The sequence below is a fragment of the Notamacropus eugenii genome, chromosome 2 (genome assembly GCF_028372415.1).
Source record: "Notamacropus eugenii isolate mMacEug1 chromosome 2, mMacEug1.pri_v2, whole genome shotgun sequence".
Classification (NCBI taxonomy): Eukaryota; Metazoa; Chordata; class Mammalia; order Diprotodontia; family Macropodidae; genus Notamacropus; species Notamacropus eugenii.
This window is the reverse complement of record NC_092873.1, coordinates 185,075,059-185,100,600: the sequence shown is the minus strand read 5'-3', so window position 1 is coordinate 185,100,600 and position 25,542 is coordinate 185,075,059. Positions and strand designations below refer to the sequence as shown.

Here is a 25,542-nt window from a genome sequence, read left to right as displayed (position 1 = left end):
CAATCTTATAAAAGTGAATGTTGAAAACTAAAAATTAATAAATAAAATAAAGATGGAAGTTCACATAGAATAGTACTTTAAGGCATAATTTCTTTCCTCGTGATAACCCCATGAAAATTTTTTCCCACAGATATTATCACCCCCATTTTACAGATGAGGAAATAGAAGCTGAGAGAGATTAAGAAATTTGTTCAAGGTCACACGACCAGCTAGTGTCAGAGCTGGGACTGAACTCAGAAAAACAGAGCCTTTGGGAAAGTTCCCCTTGGACTCTATTACTTCAACAAGGGTAGATGGGCATAGAGATGCCAAAATCACTTTCAAACCAGAGCTAAGATACCCTAAGGTCATCTACTTGATTGGGTGGGAACTGTGGTGTGTGTGGGTAGGATCTCCCTCAGGTGAGTCTTGTTGGTATTTCATCTTTGATTTCTTTTTTTAGGAAGAAACTAGATATTGGCTAATGCCAGAGCCCTGAGAGATCCAGCTAAAACACATAGGGAATACATGCATGGGATATAGAAATTTCCATAAAAGGGCAGAATGAGTTGGTATTCCTAAGCAGTCTGTCACAAATGAGCCTTCTGGGTCCCAGAGAGGTCCATAGGGTCTACGTGCATTTTGCTTTGTTTGTTTTTTGGACTGACACCAATTCTCCCATGGCTGGTAAATGACTATGAGACAGTACCAAGAGAGGAGTTCCTCAAATGGTTTTGAACACAGTGCTGATTTTGAATTATAAATTTCATTTGAGGCATAAATCCTGGTACATTTGTAAAAGGAAAACGGCATCAGTCAGATTCGTTACTTTACAGTTAAGGATCATATTAAATCCTTTAAAATATCTGATAAAAAGAAAAACAGTTTTCTAATGAGGGCTGCAATTCACGTGCAGGACTTGTGTCTCAATTGGAAAGAATTTTGATTTTGTTGATTCAGGATCAAACTCATCACTGTGTGCCTTTGAGTTTGGCCCTCATTCAAACTAAAGCTCTGAGGCTTTTTGACATTAAGAAACAATGTGATGATGGCTCCAAGGATGGAAAATTCTGTACAAGCAAGAGTTGGTTCATGTAATTTTTTTCAAGGAAGGCATGCCTTGTATAACATCAAGATATAAGGTGAAGCCACTAGTACTGATGAGACAGCAGCTCAAGAAAGCAGAAAAACTTTCTGCTTTCAGACACAGAAAGACCCAAAATTTGACTTTTAATGCTTATGCTGACTGTAGAGAAATGTCATTTAAATTTGTATGAGAAAAAGAAAGAAGCAAAATATATTCTTGACTTTTTCTCTAAAAAGTCATAGAATAAGCTCTGTCTCCTAAAAAAATCTCAGAATCACAGAATCTTAGAAATGAAAGGCATCCCAATCTAACCTATCCTTGAAGAGGAATCCTTTCTACAGTAAGTATCCCTGATTAGTGATTAGCTAGCCTTTTTAGGAAGAACTCCAGCAATGGTGAATCCATTCCCTTCTGATGTAGTGAATTTGAATCTGAATCCCAAAGATGTATGTAAAAAATGCCACTCATGACTTATGAACTTTCTAGTTTGTTGCATAAACTGTTGCCCAGCACTCTCAAATTCTGGTTTAAAACAAACTAGTTTTGATTCTGCAGAGATTATTTCCTCCAAATCATATATCTGATTCATTTTGCCCTTATCAAACATTTCCTTTGGGGATCTCAGATTATATCTCATGCCTAGGTCTACCCAGATATTTGTAAAAAGATTCCCATTTCCCATGAAAGCACTCAAGGTAACAAGATAACCTTTAGTTCAGCTCACATGAAATGTAAATTAACATGAAGCACTCCTAGTTGCCCATAAACAGTTGATGCCCCTCTCACTCTCTGGTTTTGTTTTCAGTCAGTTGATAAACATTTAGTAAGCAGCTATGTGCCAGGCACCATTCTAAATATTGGGGATACAAAAAGAGACAAAAATCAGTTCCTGTTCTCAAGATGCTCACAGTCTAAGGGGGGAGGTGTCATGCAAACAGCTATGTACAAGCAAACTGTATTTAGGACAAATTGGAAATAATTGCCCCAAGAATGTACTGTATAAAGACCTCTGTCCTTGCAGTATTGTGATATGGAATTGAACTCCACTGAAAAGAACTGAATTCTGGGTTTCTAGAGTCCCACACCTTCCTAATAACCCCTGGTAGCAGTAGAGGGTAAATTCCAGATCTGGGATCCTTTGTATTATGCTTTCTTTTCCTACACTTGCAAGGCCCGGTGCTGGATTTTTCACTTAAGATCTTCTTGACACTCATTCAGAAGGGTTGGCTTTTGGGAGCCCTCAACACTTGGTCACATTATTCCCTTCTCCATCCATTGTTGCCATCTCTCAGCAGAAGAAGTTATGCCACTGCTTCCCCACGTTTGGGGCCCAGGAACTCTTTCTGGGGTTGTCCTGCTACTTCCTTCTCCAGCCACATGGATTGGGCCATGCGTAATTACAAAGTGCTTCTCCCTGCCCCTCTAGATAGTCGTTCACATTTCCAGAGTTAAGGGAGATGCACAGGCTTCTTTTGCTTCCCCCTCTGTTTCCCTTCCAATCCTCAACCACCTAGGTCTGCTTTTAGCTCTTCTGTAGTTGTGTGCGTGTGTGCATGTGTGTGTGTATGTGTGTGTGTGGGGAAGTAGGGGAAGAAAGGGCTGACTCTTCAATAAAGAGTTCCTCTTATAGGCATAGCACAAAGGATTCTACAATAGGATCTGAGGCCAACCAAGGCTATTCTATGGAGCGTATGTATACCTCTACAAGTTTTATCTTAAATACTCAGCATCATCTACTGTCAATACTTCCTTTAAATGGTCTCTCTTCTATTTTTAAAGTTTCCAATTGTCTTATCTTTTGTTACGTTTAATACATTTTCTGTTATGTTTACACTTCAAGCCACTCCTAATCCTTTTGGAAGAAATTGGGTTTTAAACCTTAAAGAATGATTGGAAGGCATTTAGACCTCTGATTCCATTTATATCTCAGGGTAATTTCCTCTACTGATACAGATCAGCAACTTGCCTGGAATGGTCTTAGAAAGATTCTACAGTATGGAGCATAGAAAGAGTGTTGTTGCATAGGGCCGGGTTTTGGTTCCTGATTCTGCTAACTTAATTCTTTTGTGACCTTTGACGAGGGATTTGGCATCTCAATATCTCAGTTTATTCATCTGTAATATGGCAATGGGAGACCAGACAATCTTTATGTTCTCTCCAGATTCTATATCTATTTAGTGTAGATATCCTGTACTAGTAGGATATCTATCTGTATAGGTTAAGTCACTTGCCAGTCTTTGCACAACATTAGGTAGGGGTAGGACTTGGCCCAGCAGGGCTTTTTGACTCCAAAGACTAGCCCTCTACTACACCATACTGCCTAATGAAATTTTTCAAAAAATAAATTTTTAAATAATATTTTATTTTCCCCCAATCACACAAAAACCAGTTTTTATCATTCTTTTAAAAAAAGTTTTGATTTTCAAATTGTATCCTCCCCTCCTTCCTCTCCCCTTTCCCTGAAATGGTAAGCCATCTGATATAAGTTGTATATGTGCAATTATGTAAAACATTCCTATATGAGTAATTTTGCAGAAGAAAACTTGAACCAAGAAAGAAAGAAATAAAAGAAGGAAGAAAGGAAGGAAGGAATAGAAAAAAAAAGAAATACTGTGCTTTGTCTGTATTCAGATGCCATCAATTCTTTCACTGGAGGCAGATAGCATTTTTCATTGTGAGTCCTTTGTAATATCTTGGATCACATTCACAGTTGATCATCTTACAATAGTGCTACTACTGTGTACAGTGTTCTCCTGGCTCTGCTCACTACACTCTGCATCAGCTCATGTGAGACTGTCCAGATTTTTCTGAAATCATCCTAGTCATCATTTCTTATAGCACAATAATATTCCACTATAATCATATATCACAATTTGTTCAACTGTTCCCCAACTGATGGGCATCTCCTTAATTTCCAATTCTTACTCCCCAGAAAGAGATGCTATAAATAGTTTTGTGCAAATGGGTCCTTTTTCCTTTTTAAAAAATCTCTTTGGGATCTAGACCTAGCCAGGCTGTTGCTGGATCAAAGGGTATGCACAGTTTTATAGTCCTTTGGGTCTAGTTCCAAATGGTTCTCCGGAATGGCTGGATCAGTTCACAACTACACCAACAGTGCAAACTGATGAAAAATTTAAAGAATTTTAAATAACTAAAGGGAGCTTGTCTCTGGAGGAAGGCACACAAGGAAGTAGCAGACAAAAAGCTACAATGCTCTGATTACATTGAAGAAGCCAGAGAAAGTAGGACAAACCCAAATGAGGAAAGAGAAGCTGGCACAGAAATCAGGGGTAGAAGAGAAGTCTTCTAGTTCCTTGAAGTCAGGGACTGTTTCATTTTTTTTTCTTTATATCTCATGTCCTAGCACAATGCTTAGTCCATAAAAGACACTTAATAGATACTTGTTGCTTGATTATATCACCTACAGAAGATCAAGATAGGTTCAAATGAGATAATACATGAGGTTTGCCAACCTCAAAATGGCGTATAAATGTAGGCATTATTAAGACAGAGAAAATAAATTCGTAGATGTAATTTAGTACAAGCTCCTTCTTATACAGATGAGGAAACAGGATCAGAGAGGGAAAACAGTTTGCCCCAGGTACACAGGTAGCAAGCTGGCAGATTTGAACTGAAGTCTGGACTCCCAAGGTCCAGTTCTTTCCACTGTACTAACCTGCCACCCTCAGGGATGCTAGTTCCAAATATTTCAAAGGGCTTAAATTCAGAAGTTTTTTTCTTTTTCTTTTGGCTTATCCCATCTCTTCTTGGTTTAGTTTGTGTTGCAAAGTTCAGTTACCAAAGATCACAAGAGACTTTCTTCTTGTCATTAGACTGTTTTCACTTAAAATTTGGGATAACTTTCAGATGAAAGTGATTTAGAACAACCAGAGGAGGTGATGTGAATAGGTCTTTTTAATCTCTTAAGGTTTCCCAGTGTGCACTTTTAAGTCTCTTAAAGATAAGAAAATGAACAAACCCATCTCCATAATCACCCTGGTATGACTGGCATCTCTTTAAGTTCCACAGACACCCCTGGATAGATTGTGAACTTGGCCACAGCAACATAAATCAGACCATTCCAGACTTTGTCAGGTGCAGAGTAATTGCCAGTTTGTGGGGCCAGATTTGCATGTGAGTATTCAATAGCACCCACAGTGTGCATCCCAACTGATTAAAAAAAAAATTAAACTCAATATGCAGTTATCCCTTCCACACTGCAACTTTCCCCATTGTGGTTTTAACTTATCATGGGTTGGTATAAGATATTAACTCAGAATCTTGGGGGAGTTTTATGGAAGCCATGGATGACATGTGAAGTTTAGTAGATAACACAGGAAAAGTTTAGGAACCCAGGAATGCATTAAATATATGTGTAGTGTTATATAATATCAGCATATTTCATCTCTTAACACTTTAATAATTCAGACTTTTGTGGTACAAAGGAAGGGCCAAAGTTTTCTGTGGATTTTCCAGATGGTTGGGTGCCATGCCCCTAACCCCTGCTATGTGGAAAGGATAACTGTGGTAATATTAAGAATACGTAGGTCTTTCAGGAGGAGAGCTTTTTGTACGTAAAATCCTGATGGGCAATGTGTGTGGTTCAGAGAGAGGCAACAGTATCATGGAAAGAAGTGAGGAAGAGGCAGAGTGGTGCTGGGGGTAGAAAGCCAGCCTGAGAGTGACGGAGACTTGTTGCATCTCTAACCACATGTTGACTATGTAGCCCTCTGCACGTCCTTCAAGTTTTCAATTATCCCAGACATCTCTCTCTAACTGTATAAGTTGCAGAGTAGGTGCTCATTTGCATCAATAGAACAAGTCTCCCCCTCCCTCAATTTCTTATACAATGAAATCATAGGTCCGACAAGACCAGGAGTTAGAAGATCTGATGCAGTGTGATGTTGGGTGAGTTTCTTAATCTTTTAAATTTTTTTAATTTAAATTTTATTTAAATCATTTTTTTCTCTCCTTCTTACCTCCTCTTCCCCATTGCACAAAAAAGAAAAATGAAGCCCTTGAAACAAATGTTCACAGTATTGCTTCATCTCTTTGAGACTCAGTTTCCTCATCTGTAAAACCTGAATTATTAGAAGATCAAAGCTCTGATAAGCATAGTGACAACTATTTTACATAGTTGGGAAAAAATGTTTCTAAATGATTGATATGCCCTGCAAAGGTCACAAAGCCAGCCAGTGACAGAGAATGGATTAGAATTTGGTCCTTGTAACTTCGGTCCTGACATTTAAATATGAAAAGGGAGTTTTCCAGATTTTATTTAAAATTTGGTGCCATGTCGCCTAATAATTATAGCTTGGAAAACAATACTTAGGTGGACATAATGGAGGAAACCAATGGGTCTAACTCAGGGTGGCATGGTAAGATCTGTAGACTCAAGGGAAAGATCTCACCATCAGATCTAGAGTGCCTTAAAGACTATTTTCTACAGCTCCTTTCCTTTCCCTTATTTTACTAATGAGGAACTGGAACCTAAAGAGTTTGAGTGACTTCTTCAAGGTCACACCTGTTACATATAACAAAGCTGAGATTTCAATCCAGTTCCTCTTGATTCCAAATGATTTTGGAATCCATATGTTTTTCACTGTACATACTTTCTCTTTATTATTTTCCCTGGTTGGCTTGCCAGAGAAACATCTCCAAATATACTCAATACTCATGCCAGAGGTGCTAGTACTGCTTATTATCCCATCCTTTTTAGAGGTCTAGGACAAATACTGCTTCCTTCTGGCTCTCCGCCAGCCAATTATCTAGTATGGTTGCCATTTCCCATCAATCTTTTCCCTCTTCGGTCTCTAATACTCTCCTCCATCTTCTTTTTAATATCCCAACCTTGATCTGCTAAGTAAAATAGGTGCACTGCAAGGAATCCCATGTTCATTAATTTTCCTGAAAAGGGCAACGTCCAGGGGCTGAGTTAACAGCGTCCTCCTCTCTGATAACCAGGGACCACACACAGACCCAGGGACTGGGAGACTGTCACACATAATTCAAGCAACTAAGAAAGCCCGGGGCAAAGAACAAGTGGGGGAAGGTAGAGAAGGAAACTCGCTGTGTCAGGTATTCTCAGTTCTAGTATAGGTAGGAAAGTTTCTTTATTCTTTGTGTGTGTGTGTGTGTGTGTGTGTGTGTGTGTGTGTGTGTGTGTGTGTGTGTGTGTGATTCCTCATTTGACCCTCCTGTATTCAGTCAAGCTCCATATACATCTGTGCCAGCCATTTCCCCATATCTCCCTGCTTCTTATATTGCTCACCCACAATTCAGATCTTGGAGCCAGCATCACTTCCCTTCCCCAATGTGGAACCAAGTCAGCTTTAAATGATCATAGAATCATAGAATTGGCTGCTAGAAGGAAACTCAGAGATTTTTAAGTCCAAGCCTTTCATTTTATAGATGAGGGAATGGAAGCTGGGAAAAGTTAAGTAATTTGTCCATTAATGTCTAAGGCAGGATTCAAACTCAGGTCTTCCTGCTTCCAGATTGATTCAGCACTGTCCATTGAGCCACTTAGCTACCCTTAGTTGTACCCTTTTGTGGTACAACTGATAATGAAAAAACAATCCATCTTAAAATGGAGGTTGTTGCTTACCAAGACCTGACACCTGCAATGCAGAGAGATAAGGGCTTAGGAAGTGGGGGTGAGAAGGGGAGAAAACCTCAAATAGACTTCTTATCTGTATCATCGGACACAAGGAAGTTCATCTGTTTTGGCCAAACTGGAAGATTGATGATGTTGGTATCTGAAGAAGGAATGATAAGAACTAAAGCAGAGGACTTACGGGTCTAGAGAGTCTTGAGATGGACATCAGGCTTTTCCCCATCTCCCTTTCATGTGTTTGGCTCTTGGCCATTCAGGGTTGCCTGTGAAGACGCTAGCACATCACATAGACATACGACTCTCCCAGTTTTTATTTGTGGAGCAAGAACTGCCCATGGAAATGTCTGCTTCAAATTTGGGTGGTAGCATGCTCTGATTATTGCAAAAGGAGGTCTCCGCTTATTGTTTGTAAGAGTGGCGACTCACTAGGCTGGTTGGCCATGCCAGAACTCGTAATAACTTGCCTGAGATGGAGAATGAAATGGATCAAAATATATACTCTTTGTCTCTTTCCTTCTCTCTGTCTCTCCTTTCTCTCTCTCCCCTCTCCCTTTCTCCCTCAATCTCTCCTTTCTCTTTGTTGTTCTCTCTGTCTCTCTCTCCCCTACCCCCCCTTTCTGAATCTCTCTGTTTTTGTCTTTTGGCTTACTTTCTCTCTTTTTTCTCTCTTCCCTCCCTTCCTCCCTCCCTCCCACTCTCTGTCTCTGTCTGTCTCCCCCCCCCCTCTCTTATTTTATTTTTGTGTTTGTTATGGCTCAGAAGGACAGACCTCCTGCTAACCAATTCAGAAAGGTCTAAAGGAGTTTTCTCTGGGAGTGTCAGTCAGCCTGGTCTTTTCTATAGTGTTATATCTGCCGAAAGGCTGTTTCTGATTTGGGGGTGTTGCTCTTTGCCATCTGTCCCAGCCTACAGCTGCTGGAGTTTTATTTTGTGCTGCAAAACCTATTACTATTGTTGGTTCATCATTACATAATGTTTTATTTATATTCACAAAAACTTAATACCAACTAGAGCTTTTTCTTTTTCTTTTTTGGTTTTGAATAGAGTACAGATTTTCCTAGTGATCAACAGACAAATGGAAACTGGGAGGCTTCCCAGCTGGGAGACTCCACCAGTGGGAATGCCATTTTACCTTCAAAGAAGATGACACATACCATATACATCAATTGAATTAAAACTCCATTAAGCTCCTCTGCCTTAAGATATAGAGCCACTCAAAGATAAGTGATGTTGAAAGCTTCAAGAAGGACTGGGAAGTAGATCTTAGAGAAATGAGAGAAACATTGTTTTTCTGAGTTGTCATGTGTACTTAGGAGGTGTTGCAGGGGGTAAAGCCCCAGTGAGTTGTAAACTTTTCCTTGTGTAATCTCTCCTACTGAGCCCCAGAGCCTCTTAGAAATTGTTGTGTATCAGCCATTTGGAGTTAGTGAAACCTGTTCCTAATGCACTCACTCCCTTGTAAGCAGTAAATCATGAATAAATACAGTGATTTCAGGGGGATGGCTTCTGAAATGCAGGTTGCTAGGGTTATTCACCTCATGTCCTCCTGTCAAACTGAGGACTGTGGACAGGCAGGGGAAACTTTTTTTTTCTAAAAATAGTCTTTTTTAAAAAATTAACATCTTCTGTTTTAACCTATCCTAACCCAAATTTCCCTCTGTAGCTCTCCCTTTTCCCAGGGGACTAGGCTTTATAACAAAGATTTATTTTTTACAGAAAGGAGAAAGAAGAGCAACAATAGAGAATTCAGCAGAATATCCATATTTGAAAAAAAAAAAACCTGATGTGTCCAATGTTTCACACCTGTGGAACCTCTACCCCTTGCAAAGGAGTTGGGGGAGACATCTATTATCTCTTCTTTTGGATCTAAGTTGTTTCTTGGTAATTTTGCAACATTCATTTTGGATTATTCTATGGTGGTCATTTTTTATTTTTCTATTTACATTATTGTGGTCCTTGAGTATATTATTTTCCTGGCTATACTTGCTTTTCTTTGTATCAGTTCATATCATCCCTTCAATATGCCTACATTTTTTCATCATTTTCATTATTTCTTATAGCACAGTAATATTCCAATACATTCCTATAAAATGATTTAAAAAAAAGAAAGACATTCAGGAAGGGGGAACTTCCTGTCATTTGTAAGAGCTTCAAAACTGATATTGTAGTCAGAGTACCTGAGTTCAAATTCTGCCTCTGATGCTTACTACCTGTATGACTTTGGGCAAGTTACTTCACCTCCCTTTCTCAGTTTCCTCATATGAAAAATGAGGGAGTTTGTTGGGATTGGAAGCTCAATTCTGTGTGGACGGTCTCGGGCGGGTAAAAGTGGGACTTCTAAATCTTAGAGTCTTACGAGGCCCTCCATGACGTGATGGGTGGAGTCTCCCTGCCCTCGAGATTGTCCCGGATTGGAGCACACCTAGTTACCTAACAGCACGGTATTGAGATGCAAACTGTGCGGCTGAAGGTTAAGTAGGATTGAGGAAGCCTGAAAGCTCTCTTAGCACGTGTGGAGCCAAGAGGACAGTAGGCTCCGCTTCTCTTCTCTTCTCTCTCCCCTCCCCCTCTCTCCCCGCTTGTACTTCTACTTCCAATCCTTAAAATCCTAGCCTCCTTAGGAAATCTCCCCCTCTTCCTCCTAAGGAAGACCCCCCTGCACTTGTAACTAGACCCTGAAATAAAGCTCAACCCTTGTTCAACTCTGGAACATCCTTTCTCTCATATGAGCATCCGGTTTTGGCCAACCGAAGACCTCGGAGGTGAGGTAAGAAGACTCGGGTAGCCCACACAGGCCTCTAGGCCTGGCAGGAGTTGAAGTGGGTGGCTCCTTCAGTCATTTCCAGTTCTAGATCTATGATCTATACTTTATTCCACATCTGAATGCTTTATTTAGTATCTAAGTAAGTGGAAGTGCTCAGTTGGGTGCAGTGATGTGGGCCTCATCCTTTAGTAGTAAATCGCGGATTTTCCCAGTTGTGAAGTCTCCCTCACCTATGGAACTATTCATTCATTCAATAAACATTTTTAAGCACCAACTATATATCAGGTACTGTACTAAGCACTGGGGATACAAAAACAGGCAAAAGTCAGTCCCTGCCCTCAAAATCTAAGCTGAGAGCTGTCTTTAAGTGTTTGAAGGACAGTTATGTGGAAGATAGATTAGATTTTTTTCTTCCAGATAACCAGAAGACAGAACCAGAAACAATGAATGAGAAAGATAGATAAATAAGGAGAGAGAGAGGAAGAGAGAGAGAGAGAGAGAGAGAGAGAGAGAAGAAAATAGAGAGAAGCAGAGAGAGAGCTATTTCTCCAAGGTACAGAGATAAACTTCCTAAAAATTAGAACTATCCAAAAGTGGAATGGACTTCCTGAGGAGAATATTTCTTTCATTAGAAGTCTTCAAGTGAAGGTTAATTTACCAATTTTCAAGTCTATTTTAAGTCTAGAGAGGGGATTGATTCTCAGATACAGGTTGGGTCCATGGGCCCACCCTACTCGGAGATTTCTGTTATAACTGTCTTGAAGCATTTTAAGAGTTGTCAAGTGCTCTACTTGGCTCCAGAAGACAGAACTTGAAACAATGGGCAGAAGATGCTGAAAGGCAAATTTAGGCTCCACTTAAGGAAATGTTTCCTAATCATTAAAATCATCCAAGAGCATAGTGGGCTGCCCTGGAAGGTAGCAAATTCAATTCTAGAAGTCTTCTTGATAATACAGAATGGAGTCTTTTATGACCCAGGGATAGAACAAGATGGCCTCTGAAATCTTTTTGACTGTGAAATTGTGTGGTTCTATTGTTCAGCAAATACTTATTACAGTGGACTGAATTGAAAATGAAGTCAGTGGGCCTGTTACATTACAGAATAATCCAAAGAGGGTAGGGAAGATCACAGAGTGTTCTCAATAGGCAAGGATTAGTATATTCACTTGGAAGCTATGGTTAAAATTCATTCTTTAGATCAAGAGTTCTTAACTTTGTTTATGTGTATGTTATGGAATCCTTTGGCAGTTTGGTGAAGCCCATAGACCCTTTCTCAGCATAATGTTTTTTAATACATAAAATAAAAAACCTGTAGGGTTACAAATAAAACAAATTATATTAAAAACAGTTATTAAAATATTAGAAGTTCCAAATTAATGGACCCCCTGAAATCTATTCATTAACTAGTTGGGGGTGGGGTTTGCAAGTCCCTGCCTGAGATCTACTACCATTGCTTCTTAACTCTGCCCAGCCGTAGGTAACTATGTAACTTTACTTATACCAGTAACAATTTGTGTTGGCATCAACACTTTATGCTCAGCCAAGGAGCATCATTTCCCCTCATTTCCCAAGGAGCAACCAATACATTCTCTCTTCAACCAGGTTCCCTTGGTAGACTGACTAGCATGTGAAGAAAATTTGTCATTAGCCTTGAACTTGTGACCTTGACCTACTGAGCATCATGCAAATTAGTTGAACTAAGGGCCCCAAATACACTTTCCAATGATATTGTCTGAAAAAATTTCTTCAGTAGGCAATGTGTTTTCACATTTGGTGAATTGGACTTGGAGTTAGGAAAACCTGGGTTCATATTCTGTCTTACATACTTACTATCTGTGTGATCCTGGCTAACTCACTAAATCAATCTTAGCCTCAGTTTCCTCATCTATAAAATGGTATAGTAATGGCCTCTTCTTCACAGAGTTATCGTAAGACTCAAATGAGATAAGGCACATTGCTATAGAAAAGAATTGCTATTATTGGGAAAAACACAATCTGGACCAGAAGAAACTAAATATCCAAGTGAATTCTTGATTCCTGACTAAATACAATGTGCCTGCTAGCCACGTGGTATCAGGAATAGGAATATCAGGAATATCAGCAAGAATGGCAACACAACATCTTATTTGACCACTAAAATAGTCCAGTCATGTGTAACCCTGAGCCTAGGACACTCATAGGTGGTCTACAAAAAAAGTTATTCAGTTGAATTGAGAAGCATCATGCAAAAGTGATTTCAAAAGGCCTAATTGTGTATGACCCATCCCTGGCCTAGTGGCAATGAAAATAGGATTCTTATAGACCTGCTTCCAGATCTCTCAATAGGGCTTAAAGTCTTAGTTAGATACGTGTACAGGAAATAGAAAAAGCAGAAGAGAAACATGAAACTAATACGTGAATTGGAAGAAAGATACTTATGTCATATACAGGTTGTGTTTAAGGGCTGAGGGACCAAGACAAGTGCATACAAATGAGGGAGAGAAAAGGGGAGAGTTCTCATTTCATATACTAGGAATTAATCCCTCCTTTTTTGCTCTAAGAAGCTGAGGTTGAACTAAATCCGTAGACTTGTCTATCCGTCAAGAATTATCAAGTGAACTAGTAAATAGAGATACTCTAAATCCTCCAGGGTACGTAGAATGTGGATGGTGTGTGGTCCATGTTTTATGCACATTCAAGGGCAAGTTATTCAATGTTCCACAAGCTTGCTATATACACTGACATTTGCATCTGGTCAAATTAAACAATACTGAAAATGACTCTACCATCCTCTTGAAGATTTTGGGCAGAGCACCTGAACTCTTTGTTGTGTCCCCAGTGGAGGATCCCTGACATTCTGGGGAAAAATCCAGCTTGAATACTCCCTGCCCCCCTTCTAAGAGATAGAGGCATGTATACAGCCTGGCAGAGAGAGGTTAAGGAACTAGGGAGCTAGTACAGCTGGGGATCATTAAGAATAATCAAGCAAGAGCATTAAAAGCCTGCAGGATTGAGTGTCTTGGTTCTTTTTACTTTGGCCTGGCTGAGGAAGCCATCTGGACAGAGGAAATTTGGCTTCAACCTTGGCAAGGGAACTTTGTTCTGTTTGAACTGTGTTTAAAGCACCAGAGTGGGTGATCACTTTGTTTAAACTTTTCCTTAAAACAAAGAGTGGGAGATCCCCTGTCATAAACATCGGGAACCTTCTTCCCTTCTTAGCAGATTGGATTGGAAAAATGCAGTGAGTATTTCTGACATTCTTCTAGAGCATTCAGAAAGAGGGAAAGAGACTAGGAAGGAGCCTTTGATTGCTTTGAGAGAGTGAATATAATATAATAAATGGATCATCACATTACATTTCTTCCTCACTTGGATCTTCTCCCACTTTTGGGCTATTCTGAGTTGAATTGCCTGAGGACTTTAGCCTGGAGATTCTGTAGACCAAGGATTTCAGCTCCTTTTCAACATGATTTCCCCTATCTCAACATTTGTGCTTCTAGATGAATTTACACAGTCCTTGAATATAATGGGATTTGCTATTCAGAGTAGAAGAGTCTCAGTTTAAGCAAAAGTGTGACAGTAGATGCAAGAGTTACCCTCAGAGCTGTGGCCCCAGCTGTCAACCCAAACACAGATTATAAATTTAATTCAGTTCATATGTTGGATTGTAGCCAGATCCACAAGGAGGGAATAATGCTGTTAGCTGCTGTGTCTCTGAACCAAAAGATTTAAGAATCCAATTTGTGTATACTGTATGGAGATCAAGAATAAGAATTGTGGCTTACTCAAAGAGATAAAGAAAGAGGTGATAACATGTTAAAATGATGAACTATATGCAAGAAATGGATTTAGAGAGATCAGCAAAGACATCTATGGTCAGGATGAGAGGTAGACTGGTTATGGAAAGAGAATAAGGTAATCAATGACCAGCCCAAGTGCTGCATTGGCATTTGCATAATATTAAGAGATATAAAGGAAATCTGCTATCATGTTGGGGATTTATAGGAGGGCATGGATGAGAATCACTAAGACAAGAATGGATAGAAATGTATAAATATGAGATCTGGAAGGAATGTGCATGTTGATACCCTTATTGCTTGATTAAGCTATTAAAATATGTAAATATGGATTAGAGCTATCTCTATAAGCATATAACTAGGGAAACACTTTCAAATCAATTCACAGGATCATAAGTTTAGAGCTGGAAGGGAAGTTAGAGGCCATCTTGTTCAACCTCCTCAGTTTACAAATGAGGAAACTGAGGCCCAGAGAGAATGTGCCCAAGGGTAATTCAATTCAATTTAATAAACTTTCATTACGTGCCTGTATACCAGGCAACACGCTAGCTGCTGAAAGCACAAAGGCAAAAATTAGATCAGTCCCTGTCCTCTGGGGACTTACATGGGATTGGGAGGGGAAGGGGAGCAGAGATGTGGACCTTGGAAGAAGGGTGCCAGGCAGATGGTGGAGTTGGGCATAGGGTCCCATGTCTCACTCTGGGACATAAGTTAGGCACACCTTTAGGGAGACTTGAATGTGGATCACATTTTTTTAATAGATGAGTTTAATAAACTCTTTTTGTTTAGTTTGTTTAGTTGTGCCTGACTCTTTGTGGCCCCATTTGGGGTTTTCTTGGCTAAACTACTGTAATAGTTTGACATTTCCTTCTCCAGCTCATTTTACAGATGAGGAAACAGAGTAAACCCTACAATACTCTTCAAATAATTCTACATCTAATCAGATATTAAAAACATAACCAGCTGGCTGTCAAAGTTCTTGAGGAGTAGGATATCCAATAATGGTGTGTGTGCATGTGTGTGTTTGTGTGTATGTGTGAATGTATATGTATGTGTGTGCGCATACATGTGTCTGTGCACCCATTCCAACTACTACTAGGTAAAATTTGTACAGTATGTGATTTATAAAGCCTGGATTTCCTCTTTCTCAGTCCAGTTGGGCTGATGTTCCTCTTTCTACTCTCTAATCAATCAGTTAATCCATCAATAAGTATTTAATAAACACCAAATGCAGGGCTCTGCACTAAGCCCCGGTGATCCAAAGGAACACAAAAAAATTCCTTGCCCTCAAGGAGCTTATATTCTAATGAGCAAGATAGCATGTAAATAAATAGATAAATACAGGATTCAAATAGACCTCCAAAAAGATAGTAGTATTAAAAACCATGAAGGCCCATGGGACAAACACAAATCTTCTCTGCTCTGTTTCTTTAGTGTATCATTTGGAAGGATTGGGAAAGAAAAGATTTCTTTCTTCTTGCCCTATTTTATCTGTGGGCCCTATTTGTTGGAGAGGGAAGGAGAGAATATTTGAGAAGTTGCTTCTGTTCATTGTCTGCTATAGCTTGGGTCTTATAGATGATGAGAAGACTATAGGCATAGGTTAACTCTTTGCTCTTTTAAACCATACCTGCTCACACCTATAAATCCTATCTACCTTCCCAACGACCATTGTGGTTTAGGTGCAGGCAGGTGGGTCCCTAATTACAAGCCAGATCAGTCAAATGGATAAGTAATTGTTCTATGTCACTGAAAAAAGTGCTGAATGCAGAATCAAAGCAATTCATTAGATTTTATCTTGAAGGTTGTTCTTTGTGTACTTTATATTTCATATTGGCTAATTATTTTTCAATGTATTATTTTATTTTGACGTGGCTTTTTCTTTATAATTTGTGAGTGTAAGTTAGACTCTAGCTCATGAAACATCCTAAACTATTGCTATCCAAGTTCTGCGTATGTTTAACCCTCAGTCTGAATTACGGTGCTTTATCCTTTAGGAAGTGACCGATGGTATTCACCTTTGAAAATCAGATTTTGAAAGTTGGAAACAGTGTGACCAATATTCCAACAAACCAATGTCATTCAATTCAATTAAAAAAAAATGCCTACTATATTTAAGGCTCTGTGTTAATCACTGGAGAGACAAAGACACAATCCCTGTCTTTAAGGAGCTCACATTCTACATAGTAAATGTCTGGTCCATACCAGCTGCTTCATGAAACCTTTATGGATCCTCTAGTCAGTAGTGAACTACATTTGATTTCATGGCACTTTGAACTCTTCATCTGCACACTGATTTATTAGTGAATTGATTAAATATTCATCAGCTATCTACTATTCATTCTGCTAGACAATGGGAGGGAAACAAAAATAAATGAGTTATGGTCCTTGCCCTCAAAAGGTTTAAAATCTAGTGAGAGAAGATACATAGCTTCATTGTCATCCTTCTGCCATGCCACCCTTCTATTCCTGCCAGTTATTCTCCCAATTAAACTTCCACCTGCTTTGGGACCAAGCTTTTCTGAGAGGTGAGAGCTCCTTATATCTAGCTTGGTCCAATTAGCCAACTAGGCTTCAACCATCTTCTGATTGGTGAGAGTTCTTTAGATCTAGCTTGGCTCAGCCACTCAAGTAACCTTCAGCCATCTTCTGATTGGTGAGAACTCCTTAGATCTAGCTTGGTTCAGTCACTCAACTAGTGTTCACCACTATGTTCCTTCCTGTGATGACACTGCACCTGCCCTTTGTCCTTCTACTTGCTCTGTGAACAGTAATCAAATGAACATTACATGAGGCATACCCAATGACATAATAGGCACCTGACATGCCTATTCTTTGACATAATGTCCTTTGGACTTCTCAGACTAAAATGCTTTTCCCTTGGCATCTATTCCCCAATATTTGCCATGCCCTTCTATTAGGAAGCAAGTTTCTTGAGAACTTGTTGGATTTGCAGTGCCAGTGACTACTACATAGAAAGCATTTAATACTTTTTCATCCATTCATTCACTCATTTCTTCGTATCTGCAGATAAAAATTAGAATGTTATGTTTAAGGTAAGTATAAAATACTATGTGATAAGATGAGAGGAGTAAGCTGGACCATGAAGGAGAGGTAGACTGTCACCAAGAAGAGAAAGAGAAGGAAAAATGCTCTATGTTGAAGGAATAGTTTGAAACAAAGTTATGGCATAGGACAAGTTGTCTAGAGCATAGAATACATGACTGGGGGTAACTTGAGGTAAAGAAGGAAAAGAAAGTAGGATCCTGATTATAGTGGTGGTGGTAGAACCAGAATCAGAGTTATAACTAGGGTGAGGTAACAGAGATTCATCCCAGGGCACTGAATTTTAGAAGGAACTAGCAATATTTAAATTTCTTTAGGCAGCATAGAAATAATTTAACTAATAATCTAGTTAGCAAGAATAATTAGTTCAAATCGTAAGTTACCACTTGTCATACTTTTTCATCCCACTTCCTACCTTATAGCCTCATCCCAGCTGAATTATCCCCTGGCTTAGCCCTGCCCTACTCCGTTTATCTGAAAAAGGTGGAATTTGCAGCAGCAGCAGGGTCTTTGTTTCCACATCATATGGAAGTGTATTTTCTGTGCCTCCACTAAATCTGTCTTAAAAGGATGATTCAAGGGCCTATCCTTGTGCAGGCCGCCATGCCTGTAATACAATCCCTTCTCACCTCTTCCTCTTTGAATCCTTTTTTCTTCCAGGCTTAGCTCAAGACCTACCTCAGGCACAAGGCCTATCCTGATCCCTCAGCTTTCCTTGTTTACTTCATTCATTCATTTATTATTTATTTATTGTTGTTTCCCAGTACCTTCCCCCACACAATATAAGCTCCAAGAGGGCAACAACTTTCTCTTCAGCCTTTTAATTTTCCTAGCACAGTGCCTGACCTACAGCAGATGCTTAATAAATGTTTGTTGGATTGAACTTTGGGAATTTTGCTTCTGAGGTCAAAATTTCTCTCTCTAAAATGCTAGGCTAGGGAATTTGGTCTTTATTTGGTACACCATGGGGAGCCATTGTAGGCTTTTGGGCAATGGAGTAAAGCAGTATCCTTGGGCACCAAGAAGCAGCTCTACATAGGTTAGATTGGATTGGAATATAAATTTTAATATATTTATTTATTTTAAAATTCCTTCTAACATACAAGTTTCTTAAGAGCATGGACCGTGCTATAATTTTTTTTCTCCCTTAGAACCTTGAACAGTATATTGTACCTACCACAGTACCTGTGTAATAAGTATTTGTTAGGTGACTAAGTGGATTATCAAGAGATTTTTGTTTTGTTAGGAGCACAAATTATGCTCTCTTCTGGTATTCTTAACTTGGGGTCTGGGACCTTGTTTTTTAAAAATATTTTGATAGCTTTATTTCAGTATAATAATTCAGTGTAATTTCAATGTAAGTGGTTTCCTTTGTAATCCTATATATCTTATTTTATGTACTTAAAAACATTATTCTGAGGAGTTCCATAGATTTCACCAAACTACCTGAACCACTAAACCACCAAAAGGGGTCTATGACACAAAGTGAGGTTAAGAACCTCTGTTCTAGATAACGCTCAATGACAATAGATATTCAATATTTTTTGAAATCTGTCACAAGGAAAGTGACAAGGGAGGGTAGGTGACTGACAGATGATAAGACATTTCTCATAACCAGAAAGTTTACTAACAGGTGATAGGTTTGTTCTTATTTTAAATATATCAGTGGGTAGAATGGAAGAATTACAGTCCCCCTCCACGAAAGAGACAACCACATTTACAAAATCCTCACAGATTAAGTAAGGCTAAATGTCTCATAGAGTCTAAAATCTACACACCAGACCATATTCCTAGAATGTGACAGCAGCATAAATCCTTCTAATCAAACTTAGGACTTTTGGTTTTGCAAAGAGGCATTCCTACCCTCAAATGGCCTAGGCCATGTTGGCAACGTGGGCCATGTAGGCCACGGCTGTGGTTGCACTATTTCTTTAAAGGCTTTGCCAAATATTTAGGCTGCTCTGGACTCCTGTAAACATCTCTTTGGCAGACAATGGCCAGACAATTTTAAATGAGTGGCGGCATCCCTTAGGATTGTGGAACTGGTATAATTAAAGGTCTAGGTAGGGGCTCACAAGGTTAATGCAATATCCTTCTTACCTCTGAAGATTTTGGGTCAAGCGGAGGCTGCAGTCATGTGCAAACATGATATGTCTCCTCCTGATTTTATTTCATCTCTGTTACAAAACTGCCCATCATTTGGAATAATCAGTTGCCACTTTGTAAGGGAGGCCTAAACCTGTAAGTACAGGAAGAAGAACTTCCCTTTAGGGTTAAATAATAATATCTCTGACTCTACCTGCTAAGTTGGGTCCTTTCTTTTCTAACTACATAGTATAATGAAAAAGAACCTTGGATAGGGATCAGCAGATCTGAGTTCTAGTCCTAGCATGACTTTTGAGCTGGGTGACTGGATAAATCTTTTACTCTAAATCTTATGCTCTTCATTTCTAAAGTGTCTGTTTTAGAGGGTTATGATGCAAATTAAATGAAATAATGCACATGAAATCATCTTGTCAACCTTACACTATAAAGTGATTTGGTAAGAAGGGGAAGATAAGGTTGGGAAAGAGATGGGTAGAATTGACTGGAGAGGTAACTTTTTTTCATGACTCTTAGCCTGGATTTTGTAGCGTGGAGGGAAGATTTAGGAACCCTTCTTGCCTCAAATATTTTCTTTTCTTTTTTTTTATTTAACTTTTAACATTTATTTTCACACAATTTTGGGTTACAAATTTTCTCCCCTTTTATCCCCCCCCCCAGACCCAAGCTTTCTAATTGCCCCTGTGACCTATCTGCTCTCTCCTCTATCCTCCCTCCCTGCCCTTGTCTCCTTCTTCTCTTTTGTCCTGTAGGGCCAGATAGCTTTCTTGACCCCTTAACCTGTATTTCTTGTTACCCAGTGGTAAGAACATTACATTTGGTCCTAACACTTTGAGTTCCAACTTCTTTAGCTCCCTCCCTCTCTACCCCTTCCCCTTGGAAGACAAGCAATTCAATATAGGTCAAATCTGTGTAGTTTTGCAAATGATTTCCAGACTAGTTGTGTTGTATAGGACTAACTATATTTCCCTCCATCCTATCCTGTCCCCCATTACTTCTATTTTCTTATGGTCCTTTCCCTCCCCACGAGTGTCGACCTTGTATTGCATTCTCCTCCCCATGCCCTCCCCTCTATCCTCCCCCCCACCCTGCTTGTGCCCCTGTCTCCCACTCTCCTGTATTATGAGATAGGTTTTCCTATCAAAATGAGTGTGCATTATATTCTTTCCTTTAGTGGATTGTGATGAGAGTAGACCTCATGTTTTTCTCTTGCCTCCCCTCTTTATCCCACCACTAATAAGTCTTTTGCTTGCCTCTTTTATGAGAGATACTTTGCCCCATATAACTTCTGCCTTTCTCCTTCCAATATTTCTCTCTCACTGCTTGATTTCATTTTATTTTTAAGATATGATCCCATCCTCTTCAATTCACTCTGTGCACTCTGTCTCTATGTATGTGTGCGTGTGTGCATGTGTGTGTGTGTGTGCTCCCACCCAGTACCCAGATACTGAAATGTTTCAAGAGTTACAAATATTGTCTTTCCATGTAGGAATGTAAACAGTTCAACTTTAGTAAGTCCCTTATGACTTCTCTTTGCTGTTCACCTTTTCATGGTTCTCTTCATTCTTGTGTTAGAAAGTCAGATTTTCTTTCCAGCTCTGGTCTTTTCATCAGGAAAATTTGAAAGTCCTCTATTTCATTGAAAGACCATTTTTTCTCCTGAAGTATTATACTCAGTTTTGCTGGGTAGGTGATTCTTGGCTTCAGTCCTAGTTCCTTTGACTTCTGGAATATCCTATTCCATTCCCTTCTATCTCTCAATGTAGAGGGTGCCAGATCTTGTGCTATCCTGATTGTATTTCCACAATACTTGAATTGTTTCTTTCTAGCTGCTTGCAATATTTTCTCTTTCACCTGGGAATTCTGGAATTTGGCCACAATGTTCCTAGGAGTTTCTCTTTTTGGATCTCTTTCATGCGGTGTTCTGCGGATTCCTTGAATATTTATTTTGCCTTCTGGTTCTAGAATCTCAGGGCAGTTTTCCTTGATAATTTCATGGAAGATGATGTCTAGGCTCTTCTTTTGATCATGGTTTTCAGGTAGTCCCAGAATTTTTACGTTGTCTCTCCTGATTCTATTTTCCAGGTCAGTTGTTTTTCCAATAAGATATTTCACATTATCTTCCATTTTTCGAATCTGCGCGGTATGTTCTGAGATATCTGTCTTTCTCGAAAAGTCCTTAGCGTCCATCCGTACCATTCCAGTTTTGAAAGATCTATTTTCTTCAGTGAGCTTTTGAATCTCCTTTTCCATTTGGTTAATTCTGCTTTTGAAAGCATTCTTCTCCTCATTGGCCCCTTGCACCTCCCTTGCCAACTGAGTTAGGCTAGTTCTCAGGGTGCCAATTTCTTCAAGATTTTTTTGGTTCTCCTTTAGCAGGGAGCTGATCTGCTTTTCATGCTTCTCCCTCATCCCTCTCATTTCCCTTCCCAGTCTTTCCTCCACCTCTCTAACTTGATTTTCAAAATTCTTCTTGAGCTCTTCCATGGCCCGAGCCCATTGGGTGGGCTGGGACACAGAATCCTTGATTTCTGTGTCTTTGCCTGATGGCAAGCATTGTTCCTCCCCATCAGAAAGGAAGGGAGGAAGTGTCTTTTCTCCGAGAAAATACCCTTCAATGGTTTTATTTCTTTTCCCTTTTCTTGGCATCCTCCCCAACCAGTGACCTGACCTCTGAATGTTCTCCTCACACCCACCTCACCTCCTGGTCCTCCCAGCCAGCATTTGGGGACTGAGATTCAAATGCTGCGTCCCGCCTTAGGGTTTTTGGCGGGGGCAGGGCTGCTATTCAGTGCGAGAATTAAGTCCAGGTGGTCAGGGGCAGGGCCGCCTCTCTGGCTCAGTTCCCTCAGGGGGTTTATGCACAGACCATCCACAATGGATCCAGGCTCCTGCCCATTTGGGGAGCCCCTGTCTGTAGCCGCCTCTCAGCTTCTATCTCCTTGGGGGGGCCCGAGCCATGGGGGCACCCCACTCCCCTCTCGACCCGCCAAAGACACTCTCTCACCTATCCCCGTCAGTCACCTGTTGGTGGGGGGGCTAGTGCTGCCGCTGGAGATCCCGTATCTGGAGCCTTCTCGGATCTGTACCTCTCGGAGCCGCGGCCGCTGCCGCAGGTCCGGGCTGGGCTCTGCACCTGCAGCGCGATGGACCTTTTGCGAGAGGTTTGCAGGTCCCTCTGTGGGTGGGGGGACCCGCGTGGCCGCTGGATATCCCGTCCCCGTAGCCCTCTCAGATCTTTTCCTCACGGTGTCGTGGCCATGGCAGGGCTGCACTCTGCTCCCCGTCCTGGCGCCCAGTCCACGTCGCGAAGGACCCCCCGCAAGAGGTTTGCAGGTCTCTCCGGAACAGAAATCTCCCTCGCTCCAATATTCCGTGGTCTCTGGGTGCAGAATTCGCCCTGGGTTAGTCCCCTCTAGCCGTTCTGTGGTTTGTGGGTTCGGAGCTATGTGTATGTGCGTCTTTCTACTTCGCCATCTTGGCTCCGCCCCCACCTCAAATATTTTCTTGAGGCCAAGTGATTAAGCTGGAGAGGCTGCCTTTTCCAGGGATTAGGAGTCTAAATAATAGATGACTTTTAAGGTTTGGGAATTACTTATGAATTAGCCCATTGCCAGGTTAATTCTGCTATTTTAGTTCCCAATGTCTCCATCTCCCTGATGAGATGCTTTGGCCTCAGAATGGAGTATGTCTGCTCTTTTTCTTGGCATTCTTGCTTACCTGGTACAGGTCATCTGAGGCCAGGACCAATCTGGGAAAATTGTGTGATCTGGTCACCTTCAGCTATAAATCCTTTGCTATCCCTGATCTTTCCCTGAGGTTTACATCATGCCAAAGGATTACAGAGACACAATTTTTGATGCTGAAAGGTTATTCCCTTTGGAATAAGGTTTGTACCAAATTTCCCAAGAAACAGACTCCAGTAGAAAAAGCAACAAGGCTGTTTTCTATTGTCAACATGCAAGGCTTCATAATTGTCTTTTCCCACTTGTGGGTGGGCTCCGATTCTTCAAGCTCTCCCCTCCTCTCCCATATTTAAAGATTTAGACCTCCCACCTAGGACTAAACATACAATTGTAAGGCATCAACCTTTATGGATCCCAGAGGCTTTAGGTCCAGATTAATGTGTAGTAAGTGAACACAGGGGATCCTTGGGGACAAAAAACATCAGTTACTGAAAGGTGACTTTGGGGTTATAGAAAGGAAGTATCAAGACCCAAATAATAATGATGTCGTGGGTTGTCACTCATCAATATAGCTGGGTCTAATCTGATCTCAGGCAAAGCTTTCAGCAAGTTCTTTTGAAAGGAAATAGTTTTGTTGCTTCAAGTCTCCCCTCCCGCCCCCTTTCCCCTTTATTCTTGATACAAGATGGCTTTGCTGTATAATTGTTGTTGCTGACTTGCACACCCGGCACCTGTCCAGGTGTGCAGACTTGCTGCAGCTCATTGAGATGGAGAACCTGGTCACCCGCACAAGTGTTGGGGGGAAAGAAAATGGTTGGGAGAGTAACGTAGAAAGTATACTGATAGCAAGGTAATTTTCTCTCTTTATTCTCCCTAAAATCCACAGTTTCCTTATATGGTCCCTTATCTGGCTCACCCTTTAAACTTCCGCCTGTACTGGCTATCAGTGGACATTTCCCCCTAGTCTGCTATCACCTTCCCTGAGAATATTTCTGCCTTTGTCATTTTTGCTGTTTCTTCCTGGAATGTAGCTTCTTGAGATAGTGTCTGTTATGTACTAGGTACTTAATAAATGGTTTTTTGGTTGATTTGTTGAAACACTGTCCAAAAATAAGGGTTCTTAGACCATCAAGATCAATCTCTCTGGTTCTATTTAAGACTGCCACCCATTTGCATTTTTCCTGAATGATCATGTCACCTACACGGTCTAAGCCATTTAGAGGTAGAAATGGCCCTTTGCAAAACCAACTGTGAATACAGTGTTTTTTTAAACACCCAAATATCACAGAATCTTGAGACCATCTAGTCAAATTCATTGTTGTTCTTTGTCCTTCATTCTCAAAGAAGACCAATGACATCAAAAGGGTGGTATCTTGATTTTCAAGTGACTTGGATTTAAGTGAGGCAGGGCTGTACAGAGTCATCAACCTCCTCTGAATCCAGCAGCAAGACATAGATCAGGACAACTGCAGATGACCCCAGACTCAGTGGGAGACCTTGGCCATTGTAAGGCAAAGTCTTTCCAACCCATAGCTTAAAGAGAACCCTCTTTATAATATTCTTGACAAATATTCAGCCTTAGCCTGGATTCTTCCTGGAAGAAGCTGACTTCTTCCAGGAGCATGTCATTCTGCTTTTATTTTATGTACTTAAAAACATGACTCTGAGAAGGAGTTTCATAGGTTTCACCAAACTACCAAAGGGGTCTATGACACAAAATGAGATTAAGAACCTCTGTCCTAGATAATCCTCGATGGCAATAGATATTCAATACTTTGTGAAATCTATCACAAGGAAAGTGACAAGGGAGGGTGGGCCATTGTTGGGATCCCTGATTGGTGAGAAGTTTTTCTTTTTAAATATCTCAGATTGTTGGGAAGTTTTTCTTTTAAAATATCAACTGTAAGTTGGTCTCTTCATTTCTAACCACTATTTCTGGTTTTGATCTCTTGGAACAGGCAAGAAAAGAAATCTAACCCTTCTTCCTTATGACAGCTGTTCAAGTACTCAAAAGAAGATAACTATTGTTCCCCGCATCCCCCCCTCCCTCCTCCCGCCAAGGTTTCGCTTCTTCAGGCTAAACATCCCTATTTCCTCCAATTGATCTTCTTGTGGTTTGGACATTCTCTGCTTTTTCCAATATCTTTCCTAAAATGTGGTGCCTAGAATCTTGGCCCTGGAGGTTATGCTCTTCCCCATAGCAGATGAAAGAACTAGCATTCTTTGGTTGTCTCCATGGAGACCATCCAGATTTCAATAATGACTCCCACAATATGCAGCAAAGGAGAGAGTCAAATCTATCTCCTGGTGAATCTGAATAGTTAAAGATGTGGATAGTTTTTTCTCTTGACTTCCTTTGTTCTCATGTCTTTTTCCCCTTGATTATTAACTCCTATCTCATATGTTTTGAGGCAAATGATGTTGAAGGAAAAGCTAAGTTATGGTTTGCATAAGATCTGAATTGA

At 40.3% G+C, this 25,542-nt stretch overlaps 1 long non-coding RNA gene across 1 annotated transcript in view; it reads left to right on the top strand.

Moving 5' to 3' along the window:
* The first annotated feature begins 13,445 nt into the window (after positions 1-13,445).
* LOC140526597 (uncharacterized) overlaps positions 13,446-25,542 on the top strand; it is a 30,760-nt gene continuing 18,663 nt past the window's right edge. Inside the window, exon 1 of the long non-coding RNA XR_011974439.1 lies at positions 13,446-13,666. This is a non-coding gene — a long non-coding RNA (uncharacterized lncRNA). The remainder of the gene's footprint in view (positions 13,667-25,542) is intronic.